At 37.7% G+C, this 17,490-nt stretch overlaps 1 protein-coding gene across 1 annotated transcript in view; it reads right to left on the minus strand.

Annotated features, from left to right (window-relative positions):
* The window catches only part of CHST9 (carbohydrate sulfotransferase 9), a 241,262-nt gene extending 223,974 nt beyond the window's left edge, over nucleotides 1-17,288 (minus strand). Inside the window, exon 1 of the mRNA XM_072829108.1 lies at nucleotides 17,163-17,288. The gene's annotated coding sequence lies outside the window, so the exon portion shown is untranslated. The remainder of the gene's footprint in view (nucleotides 1-17,162) is intronic.
* Between the last annotated feature and the right edge of the window lie 202 nt (nucleotides 17,289-17,490).

Genomic DNA, 17,490 nt, shown 5'->3' on the forward strand with positions numbered 1-17,490 from the left:
GACAATCCGAATAGGCCTATATTCATTAAAGAAACTGAATCAATAGTTAATAATCTTCCAAAATAGAAAGCACCAGACCCAGATGGGTTCACTGGTGAATTCTACCAAATGCTAAGGGAAAAAAACGTACCAATTCTTTATATTTTCTTTCAGAGATAGAGACAGAGGAAATAATCCCCAGGTTGGTCTACGAGGTCAGCATTACTTTGATACCAAAACCAAACAAAGTCATTACAAGAAAAGAAAATTATAGACCAAAATCCCTTATGAACATAGATGCAAAAAATCCTCAACAAAGTATTACCAAATCAAATCCAGTAAGTTATAAAAATAATTATACACAATGACCAAGTTGGATTTATCCCATATATGCAAGGCTGATTCAACATTTGAAAATCAATTAATGTAACCCATCATATCAACAGACTAAGAATGAAAAATCAACAATCAATAACTAAATACTTAGTTATATATAACAAAATATGTGCAAGATCTATAAAAAGGAAACTACAAAGTTCTGATGAAAGAAATCAAAACACTAAATACATGGAATGATATTTTATGTTCATGGATAGGAAGACTCAATATTGTTAAGATGTTGGTTGTTCCCAATTTCGCCTATAGATTCCATGCAATCCCAATCAAAATCTCAGTGAGTTCTTTGTGTGTATCAATAAACTGATTCTAAAGTTTATATGAGGGGCAAAAGACAGTCAACGCAATATTGAAGAGGAAGAACAAAGTTTGGGGATGGTGACATTACTTAACTTCAAGACAATATAAAGCTACAACAATTAAGACAGCATGGTATTGATAAAAGAACAAAAAAAATAAGTCAATGGAACAGAACAAGAAGCTCAGAAATAGACCCTCGTAAGTACAGTCAACTGATCCTCAACAAAGGAGCAATTCAATAAAGCCAAAATAGGGTTTTTTTTAAACAAATTGTGTTGGAATAATCGGACATCCACACGTAAAAAAATGAATCTAGATACAGAACTTACACTTCTCACAAAAATTAAAGTAAAATGGACCACAGACTTAAATGTAAAGCATAAAACTATAAAACTCCTAGACGATAATTTGAGAAAATCTAAGGAGACCTTGGGTATGATGTTGACTTTTTAGAACCAACACCAAAGGCATGATTCATGAATAAAAGAGTTAATAAGCTGAACTTCATTAAAGGTAAAAAAAAAAAAAATTGCTCTGTGAACATCATCCTGAAAATGAAAAGACAAATCACAGACTGGGATAAAATATTTTCAAACGATATATCTGATAAGGGACTATTACCTAAAACATAGAACAAACTCTTAAAACTCAATGACAAGGGAGTAAACAACTCAATTAACAATGGACCAAAGAACTTATCAGACACCTCACCAAAGAAGATACAAAATGGTAAATAAGCATCAGTGAAATGCAAACAAGATGACAATGAAATACCATCTATCAGACAACACATCTTTCAGAAAGGCCAAAATCTAGAACACTGACAACATCAACGACTAATGAGGATGTGGAGCAACAGAAATTCTCATTCATTACTGGAGGGAAGACAAAATAGTAGTTACTTCAGAAGGCAGTATGGAAATTTCTTAGAAAACTAAACATACTGTTTAGTACTGTTACCATAGAATCCAGTAATCACTCTCCTTGGTATTTACCTAAAGGAACTGAAAACTTTGTTCTACATAAAAACCTACCCATGGATGTTTAAAGAGCCTTGTTCATAACTGCCAAGACTGGAAGCAAACAAGATGTCCTTCAACAGGTGAAGAAATAAACTGTGATCCATCTAGACAATGGGATATCACTCAGTGCTGAAAAGAAATGAACTATAAGATATGAGAGCCAGAGAAGAAACTTATATGCATATTACTTGGTGAAAGAAGTCCATCTGCAAAGGTTATAGATTATATGATTTCACTATATGACACTCTTAAAGAAAAGGCAAAAATATGGAGACAGAACGACCAATGGTGGCAGGGGTTACAGAGGAGGGAGGTATGAATAGGTGGAGCAGACAGGATCTTTGGTGCAGTAAAACTACCCTGATGATACATGATGCCAGACACATGTCATTATAAATCTGTCTAAACCTGTAAAACAACACCAAACTATGGATTTTAGGTGATACGTGTCAATGTAGTTTCATCAGTTGTAATGAAGGTACCCCTCTGGTGGAGGAAATTGGTGATGGGGAAGGCTGTGTGTACATTTAGTGGTACGTGGCAGAGTGTGGGACGTAGATATGGGAAATCTCTGTACTCTTCATTCAATATTTCTGTAAACCTAAAACTTCTCTAACAAATAAAGTCTAATTGAAAATAGTGAAAAAAAGAACTCTATTTTCAATTAAACAAGAGTTACCAATTCAAACCATTAACTAAACCTACCAAATTCTGTAAAATCTAGAGAGGAAACAGAGAGGGTAAGAATTGGCAGATACACTCTCAAACCTTGAGCTGGATATATATTTTCCTAAGCGTACTATCATGGTTCCAAAAGACTGTCCATCATAAGTAGGGGCATAAGTAGGCTATAAGGAGTGTGGATGTTTCCCTATTAAAACTCAGACTGACTGGGGATGCAGGACTGGTGAAAATACCATGCCCATCTACTATTTTTATTAGTTATGACATGGTCTCCCAGCTGAGGGTACTCTGGGAGAAAATTTAAGGGAAGCCACAACTACTATATCACAACATAGAATTAGAGGCTTGAATTAAACTTGAAAGCAAATGGAACAAGCTGAGTAGGACAAGATGTTCTAGGCAAGAGCCTGGAGCTGTAGATCACCCCACTACACTAGCTCCTGCCATTCCACATCATTGCCCCCATCAAGTATGGGGGAGGGGAGAAAAAAATGGCTTATGGGCTAGAGACACAGGTGCCAGGCAAGGGGACAGGGTGGTGGTGTTGGTGGAGGGATAGAGATACTCATCAGGCAAGCAAAAATTCAGGAAGTACAAATCTGCATGAGCCCTACTAGAATAAATTCTTTGATAATAAAATCTAGCCAAGCACAAAATGAATCAAAATAACTCAGAAAGAGAAACAGTAATGAAAGGACTGTTTGAGCACTGATTTCATTTAAATATGAAAATATAAAATTTGACATAATCATAAAAATGTAACAAAAATTTTAAATGAGGAAAGGGAATTGTAAGGATCCTTCACTTCATGTTTATTTTTTTAACAAATAGTAAAATTGGCTTGAAGTGGGGGGAGGTGCACAGTTCCATGAAGTGTTAACAATGTAGATGGTTAATAAAGAGAAGAGTATTGTCTTCTATATTTTATTTTACTACTACAATGCTTTTTCTAAGTATCCACTCAGTGGTGGATGCCACAAAAGCAAAAACCAGTTAATCAGTAATTCCAGCATGCATTGACAGGGATTCTTCTCAGGTAATGATTAGGTTTTTATTCATTTCTGATAACTGATTTTGAATGTAGTTTAGTTCACTTCTGGAGAAAGGTTTCATGGTTCTCTTTTGCTATTTCTTCTATGATTGCAATGTTTTGAATGTGGGTACAAATGGAACAACACTATTTTCCATTGTTTGTTTTATTTATCCTTTCTGAGACTTTAGGTAAAATGACCTATTAAGTATCATGAGTGAAAAATAGTTGCATACTTGGTCCAGAGTTCCGCCTTCTGTGTGCAGGAAATTCAAATATACTTATAACATCTAGAATTATTCCCCAAGGCACAATCTTTTACATGGATTTATTATCAAAAGGTTCTATTTGTGTAAAGTCATATTATCATATGTGTATATTCAATAAACTTGGAGTACAAATAGCTTCCAGCTAATAATTACCTACACAAATTGTTCACATAGCTGTTTTCTTTTAATGCCAAATTCTATATGGAACTCTGTTTTCCCTATTGCTATAAATTCTAACAACTTTTAATACATTTTTCATGGTCTTGGAACTTTTTAAAAAAATATGAAATAAAAATATATTAAGTTTACTAAGATCACAAAATTCAATTTCACCCATTCACTCAAGTCTTATACTTTTCAGTGGTATGGTTATCCATTGTCTTGATACTAATATAAATGCAAGCTATATAGTAGCTTGGGATGAGAGAGAGAGGGATAGTGGTACAAAAGCTATTATTGACTTTTTTTTTAATTTTTATTTATTTATTTATGATAGTCACAGAGAGAGAGAGAGAGAGGCAGAGACACAAACAAAGGGAGAAGCAGGCTCCATGCACCGGGAGCCTGATGTGGGATTCGATCCCGGGTCTCCAGGATCGCGCCCTGGGCCAAAGGCAGGCGCCAAACCGCTGCGCCACCCAGGGATCCCTATTATTGACTTTATTTGAAGATAATCGAGACTTTTAAAGAACCAACTCACTCCCATAACAATTTTTTATTGTTTTCCCCTTATTAAGACAATGCCAAGTTCAATATTTTTCATTACTATTTGCCTAAATATAAGCTGAAGATGAATTACAACTTATTCTGGTGAGGAGTTCCTATTATTGTGACACTTAGCTTCAAGACACTATATGCTAGAAGTATCAAGAAACTTATTTTTCAGATTTTTCAGAAACTCTAATTTCTTTGCTATAACTTATAATAATTCATAAACTATCTTATGAAATATAAGGGGAAAGAAGTCTTAGTATTTGTACCTTTGGCTTATTGTATCTTAAGATATAAGAAGGTCTAGAAGTTCTTTTTACCATTATTATTATTATATTGTATCAAGAAGCACCACTTCCATTGTTCTGATTATGTGAAAGGTACATCTCATTAGTAGCCCTAAATGTTATCTTAGGGCCAAGTAAACTATTCTTACAGGGACCTGAGTACAAATATTATATCATACACTTTAATGGTAGGAGAAATATTTTAAATAGTTATTTTGAAGCTGAATTTTTCTAAAGAGATAATTTGCTACAAATTTTGTATTTTTTAAAAGATTTTATTTATTTATTCATGAAAGACACGGGGGGGTGGGGGGCAGAGACACAGGCAGAGGGAGAAGCAGGCTCCATGCAGGGACCCGATGTGGGACTCAATCCCGGGGCTCCAGGATCAGGCCCTGGGCTGAAGGCGGTGCTAAACCACTGAGCCACCTGGGCTGTCCACAAATTTTGTATTTTTAATTTAACCCAATTGAACCCCTTTTACTTTGTGCTTCATGGAGAACAGCCCTCTTTACTGATTAAACAGCTTTATTTTTTGATAGTTGTAAATATCTGGTACTGTGCTTTAGGTACCTGCTTCTAATACATAAGCGCTAACAGTGCTTGCTCACCTTCCAGACACTGTACAGTTGAGAATCACACTAGATCCTAAATTTTACTGGTGCCCTGGCCAGATCTATTTTACCCTGCACACTAGTTTGCTATGTTGTGCATCTTGTAGTGAGAATAATCAGTAGTTTAATTGTTTTACAGCGAAACACAAGAGGATACATTGTCTCCTACACTGCCTAAAACATATTCTTTTAAGCATAGCTCCTTTAAGGTGTTTAAATATAACTTACAAAATATTGTGGAATGATAAATGAAGATATTTAGATACTTTGAAAAGGATACTTTACTAATAGACTAAATGACTTTCAAACATGCTAGCTCACTTCCATACAATGTGATAATGATCTCATCTGTTGCATAGTTGGCTTAAAATCAGAGTACTTTACTCGGTTTTTATTTTGAAAAACATGTAACTTACAGAAAAGTAGCAGTAATATAATGACTACTATATAATCTTTAATCAGTTCACATTTGCTTCTCTCTCTCTCCAACACTTAAAACAGTAATTTTGCTCAACCACATCAAAGGAAGTTGCAAAGATCATGAGATTTCAACTGTAAATACTTTTAAATATATCCTTTGCCCCAAAAGACATTCTCCTACACAACTCCAATATGATTATCACACTCAGGAAACTTACCATTGATGTTATACTATTCTATGATCTACAGCCCAAATTCAGATTCCTCCAACTGTCCCAGTAGTACTCTCTATAGCATCCCCACCACCCCCATCAAGAATCTAATCAAGAAGGATGCCTTGCAATTAGTTGCCATGTCTCCCAATGTCCTTTAATCTTGAACAATCTTCCAGGATTTTGTGTGTGTGTGACAATGACATTTTTGAAGTGTCCAAGTTGATTATATTAAAGAATGTCCACCAATTTGGAGTTCTCAGATTGTTTCCTTATGATCAGATTCAGATGAAACATTTTTGGCATTACAACTTCACAGGTGATTATGTATCCTACTTCATGTGTGTATCATATCAAAAGGTACATGGTGTCAATGTGGTGATGTCAAGTGTGCTTACTTGGTTACGCTGGTCTGCCAGATTTCTTCCTATAAAGGTATCCTCCTCTCTTTGTAATTAATAAGCAATCTGTGAGATGACATTTAGAGAGAGCATGGATATCATGTCCCTAAAAACCATTCACCCAATGCTGAATTATCCTTTGATTACTCTTGTAATAGTGTTGCAAAAAGGTGAATTTATAATTCCAGCATTTAAAAAAATTATTAGCTTGTATTTTTCAGTAAACAGCTTTTTCATCTACCCACCACCATCTGCACACTACACACACACTATACACTCATGATTCTTTTCTTACTCAATGTGCTCTAATCCATTACATATATTATTACTTTTTATGTTCAAATGATCCCAAGTTGGGCCTTCAAGTGGAAGTCCCTAAAATCTGGCACTTATGTACTTCTGATGTGTCTCCATCAGTTTTGAGCAATTCCTTATTTTCTGGCACAAAGTGTTCCAGATTAGCAGATTCTACTCTAAACTAGCCAAAGCAAGAAGGCTTTAAATAAAAAGAAGACTAACTCAATTTTAAAACAGCATCTGGAATTTAGGTACAATATTAAAACAGTATCTAAACACAGTAAGTGCCAAGTGAATAAGGTAGGTCTTTTCCTTAACTATTTCAGCATAGTTTGAAGCCTCTATGCAACGCTTAAAAATATGAACTTTTACTTTATAAACTAGACTTTTATGTTACTCTCTCAATTTCATATATTTATTCTTATTTTAAGTTTTGTTTTTCTTCATCTCATGTATCTCCATACAGGAGCCATAGGGGCAGGTAACCTCCAAAATATTTTTTTTTCTCTTCTCCAACATGGTACAATCTTAGATCATTGTCAAAATATGCCAAATGGCACAGCATAGAACTCTCACAGAGTGAAGCCTTTTAAAATTACTGTAATTATTAAGAGATTTCACATGTCAGAGGAAATAATGTAAAAGAATGCTTGAGCCTTTTTGTGTGTGGGGGGGGGTAAGAAATTCAACAGATTAGCTGTACTTTCTAAGCAAATGTAGCACTGCTCAAGTCACCTCTGAATGAATCACAGATAGGGACAGAAGCAGAAGAGGAAGGACTGTGATTTTTGGAGAGATGACAAAGAAAAGAAAAAATGTGGGGCTTGAAAGTTTACAAGTTTTTATTTATGTGTTTTCATGAGAATGTGAGGGTGGGTGTGACTGGCTATTTCTGTGTAGTATATATGTATGCATGCACACATGTGGGGTTAAAGCCAAGGATGATCAGTAAACATTTATTCCACAAATATGTTTCACACCCCTGCTATGGGCAGGCTCTGAAGCATTTTCTAGGAATATAAAGACCATCAAAACTATACAGATTTCTACCTTAGTGGTTGATTAAATAATTACCCAAGTAAACGTGAATTTGCAACTATTTGGGATGAGGGATATGAATACATAAATATGGATGCATTTATGCATACAAATAAATATGTGTGTATATATGATGGGGAAGAAATGGCTCATTTGAGGAAATGGGATTTGGGTTGATATTTGAGGTGCTAACTAAGAGTTAACTTGGCAATGTTTGGGTATTTGTGCTCATGGGTGTGGGGATGGGAGGGAGCTTGATTAGTCAGAGCAACTGGAAGAAAGCCAGCCAGCTCAAGCAAAGGGAAAGAGTGGAGACATCAAAAAGATGAGACTGGAGGAGCCTGGCATTGCTGGGTTTCAAAAAATCAGGTGCACAGCTTTGGGCTTTACTATGCAATGGTAACCCAGGGAAGTGGTGTGTGTAGTTAGAGCTGTGAGTATTACATTTGCACTGGAGGATGGAATAGTAATAAACAATATAGGATGCCAGGAGACCAGTGATTGTGGTTTCCTGCACAGGGGAGGGTTAAAGCTTAGACTAGGGTGATGGCCCGAGGCAGATGTGTAATATACTTTAAAAATGTATTGTTGAAGTATAACTGACATACAGTGTTATAGTAGTTTCAAATATATGATTTGTAACACACTTTGGAGGTAACAATCAACACCTAGGTGTAGGCTCTGATATGGGGTTAAGGAGAGGGGATTTCAAGGATAAAATCCAGATTGGGAGCTGGGGAATACCAGAGGTTGGGGTGAAATGGGTAGAGATCACAAATTTGATTTTGACATGTATCATTTGAGGTTTCTCTTTAAGACAGAAAATAAGAAATGCCAAATACACAGCTGGATCTATTAAGTGGGGAACTCAGAGGGACTTCTTGAGCTTTAGATGTGTTTTACAAAGTTCTTCGATAAAATATATGCCAGTGATTTCAAGGAATTCTAATTGGATACTACTCAGTGTATGTATGTTGGGAAAATTCATGGTGAACCAAAGTTCCAAGATACTCGATAATCTCTCCTACTTGGGAGTTCAGTAATTTGCAAATCCATTTCCACTCAAAATGCTGTTATAATTCCCTGAACTGCAAAATCTGAAAATAGGACTTTGCTAGATTTTTTTTAGCAAGTCACAAAAGTGATAATGTAAGTACAGGAGTAATATCAAAAATATTTAACAATCAGTACAAGTTGGGTTCTGGCCACAAATAACCAGTAAGACCAAACTAGTGCATCCAGCTGACTGCCAGCCCTTTCACAGTAATGGAGTCTCATTCTGTAATGGTAAAAGTTCCTAATTGAAAATTAGAGTGCAAATATTAGAAAGTCAAAGAGCGTTAATGGTCACTGCTTTTAGTGCAATAATGTCACTCACACATAAGCATTTTTTAATACTTTGGGAAAACTGATTTGGGGGGAGGAATAAATTACCGTCACTCTAATCTGTTCAAAGAAGGTTGTGGGAAAATCAAATTTAATTAGAGATATGTTTCTAAAAAATTGTGCCTGCATTTCAATTTTGGAATTTCTTTCTTAAAGTAGATAATCAATGCCATCATCTTGTGTAAATCTTCACAAACTATATTTGCTTCAAGTAACCTGTAACAATAGGTCACAGCTCCAACTCCTTCTGTGATAAAAAAGAAAACAATAAAAATGACTACAAAACTGAGTGAGTTCTGAGCTACCTGCTTCTGAAACTAATGGAAAAGTAAATATTACATTCTTCATTTGAATTGACAAAATTGTCTTCTTTGGTTTTCCCATTTTCACATATTTCTAGAGGCTCCTGAAGTTTCTTTCACTACATTGACTGGGTATATTCTTCCTTTTCTTAACTACATTCTTCAGTGTGTTAGATTTCAGTTTAGAGTAGTATTGAAGTAAAAGGGGACACAATGAGGCTAGTAAGTGGAAGAAGTCACCTCTGTTTATTCTGGAAAAAAAAAGTTGTTTTGTTTTTTTTTCTGTTGTATGGTGGAATTAACAGTGCAAAGAGAGAGGAGGGCTTTGCTTTCACAATCTTGCTTCTATTACATACAAGAGTAAAAAGCATAACAAGAAAAGGTAGATTTCCAATAGAATTTCACTGCCTACACAGACCTTTGTGCTGCTCAAATGAAAGAAACTCCTTATTTTCCTTATCACCTCCACAATCCAACACCCTCAATTTCATCTTCTCTCAATTCCCACCGCACCACTACACTCTTATTAGAAATTGTAACAAAAGTAGACCAAATAAAGTTAGGGGTCAGTCTGAGGTTGAGTGTTGGGCCATTCAATTGACCAAGAAGCTTCCAGTAAGAATGAACAATATGCAGCAAAACAATCATGGCTCAAATTGTGTTCTGTACAATTGCTGCATTCCCTCTGTAGGAAAAGCCATCTCTCATGATTCGGTAAACTATGCCCTTCTATGTAGAGAATCTTGTGATTATGTCAAAACAATTGGTTATTTGCGTGCATGCGCACACACACACACCTATGATTTTCATCTTAACTGTTAAGAGTTTACATTAAAAAGTCTCCTTCTTTAAAAAGAATATTATAAAATGTTTATGCAATGTTATAAAAGACATCTAAAATTGACCTGGAGTCGAAAGTAACCTAAGAAAAAAAACAATTCTTACTTACAATTTGGAAAGTTCAAGATGCTTGCTGTAGCTAATAATGAAATGACATTTCATATAACTCTTAATTTTCAATAGCAAGTCTTATGTTATGGTCTGCTAGTCCAAACATTAGAAGTGAAAATTTTGAGTTTCCCTCTCAATCCCCTCCTCGTTTCTAGGGTCTCATGCTCTCCTGTATGTTGCATATACAAGTAATCTTCAAAACCCTCTGATCTCTCTGCAAATACTCTATATTTTGCAAAGAGATGTTGATGTGCTTCTAGTGAGTCAACAGTGCACAGACTACAGACATCTAAGACAGACACTACAGTTGTCTATACATCCCCTCCCAGCCCAACTCCTATATGCTATCACAGGATGCCTTTATTTTAAGGAATTAAAAAAAATCTAATACAACAGTTTATTGTGTCAGTAACAGATTTTGGCCTCTTCTGTGGCATACTTCACAGCACTATTTTATGGTGTAACTTCCAATATTGAACGAGTGCAGTTGTTTGCATAAAAATGTTTCAAGGGCATTCTAAATACAATCTCAATACCTTCTTTCTTATTTTTCAGTGCCTGAAATTACATGTATGTATGTACACACATAGAACATGTGCATATACACATGCATATACACATATACATATACACATATAATTATAAATTACTTTAAAGGTCCTTTCCAGCTCTATAACAAAATGCATAACTTTGATTCTAAGACTTAGGCACTGATCAAAAGAAACTGATTTCATTAACAAATGTATATAAAATATATGTATAAACTGTCTCTGTCTATCTGAATGCCTTCAATGTTTTTTGGAGACATGCATCTAAACAAGGTTAAGGCCTGGAAGAGTTAAAATACTAGCCAGCCTGCATATTAGTTTGTCAATACTCATAGTCACCCACCAAAGAGAGATTTCTAAGAGAAATGAGGATTAGAAGAAGTAAACTTTTATAAAGGTGCCAGTGACAGAAGATCAGAATGTGAGCTTGATTTTGATGGTCAGAGAGTCTGTAATCCTAGTCCACTGAAGGCAGGAGACCAGCAGACAAGCAGAACAGTCTCATTTAAAAAAAGGGGGGGCGGCAGGTAGATGAGTAAGGGCATGAAGAATAATCCCATGTAATCACAAAAATCTTATTTCTCTAGTCGTGTGGCTCTCTTCAGGGTCAGATCGTCGCTAGAGAACATTTTGGGAAGGGTTGGGTACACTCTGGTTTGTTACTTACTGGGACAGGAGAGTGTGGTTGGCTTTAGCGTGGAGGAACAGCCTTATTTAATGAGGAATTTTCCCAAATACCTCATACAACATGCAATGTCCCGATGAACTAAACTTATAGGGAATATCAACCTATAGAATCTGGCACATCATTGCAATGTAAGCATTTTATAAGAATTTCCACTGAAAGCCCAGAAACTGACAATTAAGGTTGCTGCGGTGAATAATTTAATCATTCTATGCGGTCTGTCTCCTAACCCTGGAATTGATAGACTAAAACAGCAGAGGCAATATCAGCACTAAATCGATAATTTTCATTTTAGAAATATTTTATCTGCTATTACAGATGATATGGCGGGCAACCTGCAGACTCCTTTGAAATAGAGTTCATACTAGTAACAACAGCAGGAACATGTTCCACAAAACAAGTTTGGAATTTTGGTGGAAGTTTATTAATAGTATTTATTCTCTCATTTGCAAAATATCACACTTCCACATTTTCTCCACTCTGCTAGTCTTTAATTTGACTTGGCATATTTTCCTTGGAACGATTCCCATTATATTCTTCTTTACCACATATGAATAAGTCTGGCTTGTAATTCTCCTAACATACTTTTTAGTCTACCCTGTTTTTTTCATTTTCCTGTACTTCTTGTATAGAATGCCCTCTGATGTTTTCTATTTGCCTTAATCGAAATTTATTCATTATATATACATAAAATCTTTTGCTTCTTTAATATGTGTTCCAGTGAGGTCATCCCCAGAGACTAGTATAGTTATTATTTACAAATTAACTTGTATTTTATCCTTCTTTTCATTTCAGATATATTCAGTAATTAAATTATTGATGAGTTACATTTCAGGATATGAAGGGGGAAACAAAATATTTGCAATTAAAAAAAGAGACTAAGAGGGTTGAGAACCATGGTTTGGTCTGTGGTGACCATTCAGCGGACAACAGAAGACAGAAAAGTCATAGGCCTTCTACATCTAGCTCTGTACCATTTTGTGACTATCACATGGAGTTGATACCTTGATGGCCAGAAAGAGTTAACTTCTTCTATCTAACTACCCTACTTACTACACAGGAGCTGAATGAGTCAGGAGATCAGGTTTCTAGTTTCTGCTCTGCCACTAACTACCAGTGTGACCTTTAGCTGTTCATAGTGATCACTGTGGGTCCCCATTTCCTTAACTGTAAAATGAGGGCATTGGAATAAATTACTTTAAAGGTCCTTTCCAGCTCTATAACAAAATGCATAACTTTGATTCTAAGACTTAGGCACTGATCAAAAGAAACTGATTTCATTAACAAATGTATATAAAATATATCCTGTGGGTCTCAATTATATTTCCAACCACAATATTTCTTTTAAAATATTCAATCTAAGGACTCAAGTCTTAAAAAAAAATGCCGTGCCCTATAAAAAAATTAAAAAAAAATGTTTCCTCAAAAAAGAAGTACCCCTACACTTGCAGTAGAGAGCACATTTATTATGAGAACATAGTCACCACTCTGAAGGGGACGTCTACTTTATTACCATTCTGCTCACTACTGTAAAAGTTACAATTTTAACTTTTTGCTTTGAATTCTTGAAATAAAAATGATCTTATCTGCTTTTCTAATCATATATTTTTTGCAGCTCTAACCTTCCCCACAGAGGTTTCCTAATAGTGCATAGAACTAACAATTCAACAAAATCTATATACAACCGAACACTGACTATAAACGAGGTGTTTAACAGCCAGTGCTATGGTGTGAATCAACTTCTTGTTCAACTAACTATTTCATCCACAACCAATTTTGCCCTAGAGCTTTTGAAAAGCACAATAGAAATCTGTTAAATTGCCAGTCTTGCTGAACTTCAACTATTTTATCTAACCAGGTCCACGGTAACAACAGATACTTGAGAGATTCTTTTCAATGAAATATACTTTGATTTGGAGCAAAGGTACTGAGATCAAATGGACCAAACCCCTTATTCTGGTAGCATCTTGCTGTTTCTTCTTTAGAAAGTACCTATGTAAGGATTTCACCTTAATACATACACATTATGTACGTATGCTTTAGTGAAACTTCATGCTTACAGATTTGGCTTAATTAGATTTATCAATCATAATATTTCTGTTTGGTTTTCAGGAGTAGCCCACTATCATTTAAAAAAACCCATATCAATCACCTCTTTTACATGTGGAGTCGAATCGAATTTCTCAAATTTTGATTGAAGGATTTTTATTTTTTCCAGGAACATGTCTAACTCTTAAAACATATTCATTAAATAGATATACAATCAAGTCTTGATTATGTTCCTGTGAATTACATATATTCTACTGCAAAGTTGCCATACCAGGTTTGCTTATTTCTATTACCCAGCTTGTTTCTGGGCAGGATGCCCATCTGCACCACCTCCTTATAAATCGGTTTTGGTGTTTGAGGTATATAAACTTATTTAAAAATTAACCTAAACAAAACAAAATAATTAGAAAGGCAACTTGCCCACAATAACAATGAAAATCTTTTTTAATACAAACATGTAATATGTTCCAAAGACAAAAACAAATGACTTTTTAAATAACCATGATTTTGGATTATATTTGCCTCTATTCTTCTCATTAACATGAATAATTCAGAGTGCTTACTATACATAGTGAAACTGTATCCCCTCAATAATTCATTTTTAGTATACAGAAAAATAAGATCTAACAGAAAAATAAGATCTAACACATTCTTATGTATTTCCAAAGGTTTAAATTAGACCATATTTTTAAAGGCAACTTAACTTTCAAAATTGTCTATAGTTTGGGCTCATTCTCTTCAGTGCTATCATGATAGTAAGGAGAATCTTACACTTCCAAGGCAAAAGCAGTATAGTGCAGCATAGCAGGTCAGAAGGCAGAAACCTCACCTTTCCTTGGTTCTTGATATTCTTCTAGTACATATCAATTGTTTGCAAAGTATGGTCAAGATTGCCAATACCTTTTTCCTTAACAGTATGAAAGTGTTTTTGGAATATTACACCTAGGTTTGAATAGAAAGAATTTCCCAGGTTCTGTTTCCACTACAGGAACAACATATTTATTATGCAACTTAATTTTGGGTGAGAAAAATGTTCTAACATTCCAGTTGTAGCTATAGCAAACATCCCTAAATGTGAAAGCTTTCTTGGATTGGGAGTTTAGGGGGAGACTGAAAACCCCAAATATTGCTCTAATGATGACATAAACAAAATGAAGGGTATGAATCCATCTGCTGATTACATACAAACTCATCCGAGTTCCCAAACACAAATATAAAGAATACTACTTAGACATGTTATTCTTTTTCTATGTAATATTGATAGCCAACGTCTGTGTGGGAAGTGTATGTCTTCGGTCTACTTAATTTGGTGTCTGGGATATTAAGTTAGCCTCCCATTTCGTAAATTCTTCATGGGAAGAGGTTATATCCTTCTGGAACCATGCTAATTTTCTGGAGTCATGAGGCTGTTTAATGCACTGCTTCAGAGCACCAAATGCTACCCTTGTGACCAGGAAGAAAGGGAAAGAATGTCATCAGGAGGAGCCTGCAGCTGTACTAATTCTCAGCTTCTCTCTCTCAATCTTTTTTTTTTTTTTTTTTTTTTTTGTTGTTGTTGTTGTTTTTCCAGCTTCTCTTTGGTAACAAAAAGGTGGGAAAAAAAAAAAAGCAATCAGATTTCACTGGAGTATATAACATCAGTTTTGTCCAAAGGCTTTAAAAGTTTTTTGATTTCTTCTTTCATTGAAAATAAAAGGAGAGGAGCTTATAGTGTAACTAGCCAAACACAACAGTTGCCAAACTTAGGTCAACATCAGATATCACTGCAGCTTTCAGGATATTCATGGAAATGTAGGAAATGTGGATGTATGTTTTGATACCTGTGAAAATAAAAGACTGCGCCTTAAGTGAGTGGGAGAGAACAGATGGTTGGTAATGATTTAAAACATTTATGTTTTTGGACTGTCACCAAGCCTCTGTATTAAAAAATGTGGTGTTTAGTCAGTACATACCAACATCTATCTGCAAGGTGCTCATTTTCTGGAGGATGCTACTGTAATAAAGGATATAAAACTCAAATGAGGCACGAGGAAAATTCTTCTTGTTTTCTCAGGGCATTCAATGTGTGCTATTTCTTATTGACTATATTCAATCAAAATGCTTTCTGTGTGATGAGAGGATTTTAATATTTCTCCAATAACCAGTCAACTATAAGTGTCCAGGAATTGTATTCCTTTCGAACGCATTGGGTGGAATTGTAATTTTGTTCTGTATATTTGATTCACTTTGACTGAAGCCCTTAAAAACCCCTTAAACAATAATAAAATCTGGTAGTCCAGGGTTGTCCTGCACATGAAAAACAGCAGCATTCTCCTTATCCTCAATTTTGTAGGCAGGCATATGGTGTTATGATGCTGTACTGGAATTGGCAGGTGCCAGACCACTGAATCAGGAAGACAGACAAATATTGAATATTGTCACACTGTATTTTGGTGTGTGTATGTGAGTCCGAAAGAAGCTCTGGTCTTTCAAACCCAGTGACACAGTGACAGCAGAGAGAACTGCCTATAGAGGGATTAATGCAATGTCTGGAGATAAAGTACAGAAAAAGAAACACTGTAAATAGTACTCTTAATTACTATAAAAACTGCTGAAGGGGAGTCCCATTAGACATCTCCAGTGTCTTGATTTGGTTCTGATAACATAATGAGGGAAAAGTCACGCACACCACAAACTACATTATGTACTGGCCCTCGTCCCTTTCAAAACCCTGGGAAGGATTCAGAACAGTTTCCCTGTGGGAGGGAAGTCGGGGGCGGACCCGCAGGGAGGGGAGCCAGGAGGTGCAGCGGCTCAGGCTTCGCACCTGTGAACTTAGTTGGAAATAACTCCTGACGGGCATCAGACGGAGCAAGCACCTTTCAGGCCTCTGACAGAAATATGCTGATGAGGATGTGCAAACCGGGCAGAAGAGGGAGCGGGTAACCGCGCCGAAGTAACAGCAGCAGCAGCAACGAAACAACCGCGCGCTTCCTGCGCTCCCGGAGCCACCTCCACCCTCCTCTCCCCTCCGCGGGGGCCCGAGCCACCCCGGCACGCCCCGGCACCCAGTCTCCTGATTCCCCTCCCACATCGTCCTCAGCCTTCGCAGGAGCTTTTAGCAAAGGTCCTGGAGTTTGCGGCCCATGCCAAAGAGGCACCCTGCAGAGATGCTCGTCTTTCTGCCAAACCAGCCGGAGGACCGGATAAACCGGCATCAGAAACTCAATACCGGGCCTGGCGGTGTCCTCCCTCCAGCCCCCGCTGGCGCCAAGTCGGGGGGCTGGCACCGCACCCCTGGAGCCAGGGCGCCCCGCCGGGCCCGCGAACCCCGCGAACCCCGCGCAGGTGGGTCAGTTCAGGCGCCCGGTCCCCTCCGCCTCCCGGACACGCCGCCCCGCCAAGCCAATAAAGTGAAGGGAAGTGGGTTCAAATATGGGGAAGGGGGGAAGGGGTATTAAGAAAAAAAAAAAAAAAAAGGAAAAGAAAGATGCCTCCCTCTTCGGGCAGAGGCGAAGTACCTGAAAAGGTGAGGCTGCACCTCCCCGCCCACGCAGACCCCTCTCCCGCGGGTGCCCCGGCCCCCAGCCCCGTGCGCTCACCTGGAGAGCGGCCGCCCGCTGCTCCCGCTTTCCCGGGAAACTTGCCCGCGCTCCGGGGCCAACTCGGTGGACTCCTCCCCGCCGCGGCCCGTCGGGTGCGCGGGAGCCGGGGCTGCGCGCGGGGGCGGGGGCGGCGCGGGAGCGGGGGCGGCGCGGAGCCCGCCGCTCGCCCTCGCCCTCGCCCTCGGCCTCGCCCTCGCCCTCGCCCTCGCGGGTCCCTCCGGCCGCCGGTCCGCCCACCCGCGCGCTGGCTGCCGCGCCGCCTCGGCTCCGGCCCCCGCCCCCGCCCCCGCCCCCGCCCCCGCGCCCGCGCCCGCCCCGCGCCCGC

This window comes from Canis lupus, chromosome 6, assembly GCF_048164855.1.
Source record: "Canis lupus baileyi chromosome 6, mCanLup2.hap1, whole genome shotgun sequence".
In the NCBI taxonomy this organism is placed as follows: domain Eukaryota; kingdom Metazoa; phylum Chordata; class Mammalia; order Carnivora; family Canidae; genus Canis; species Canis lupus.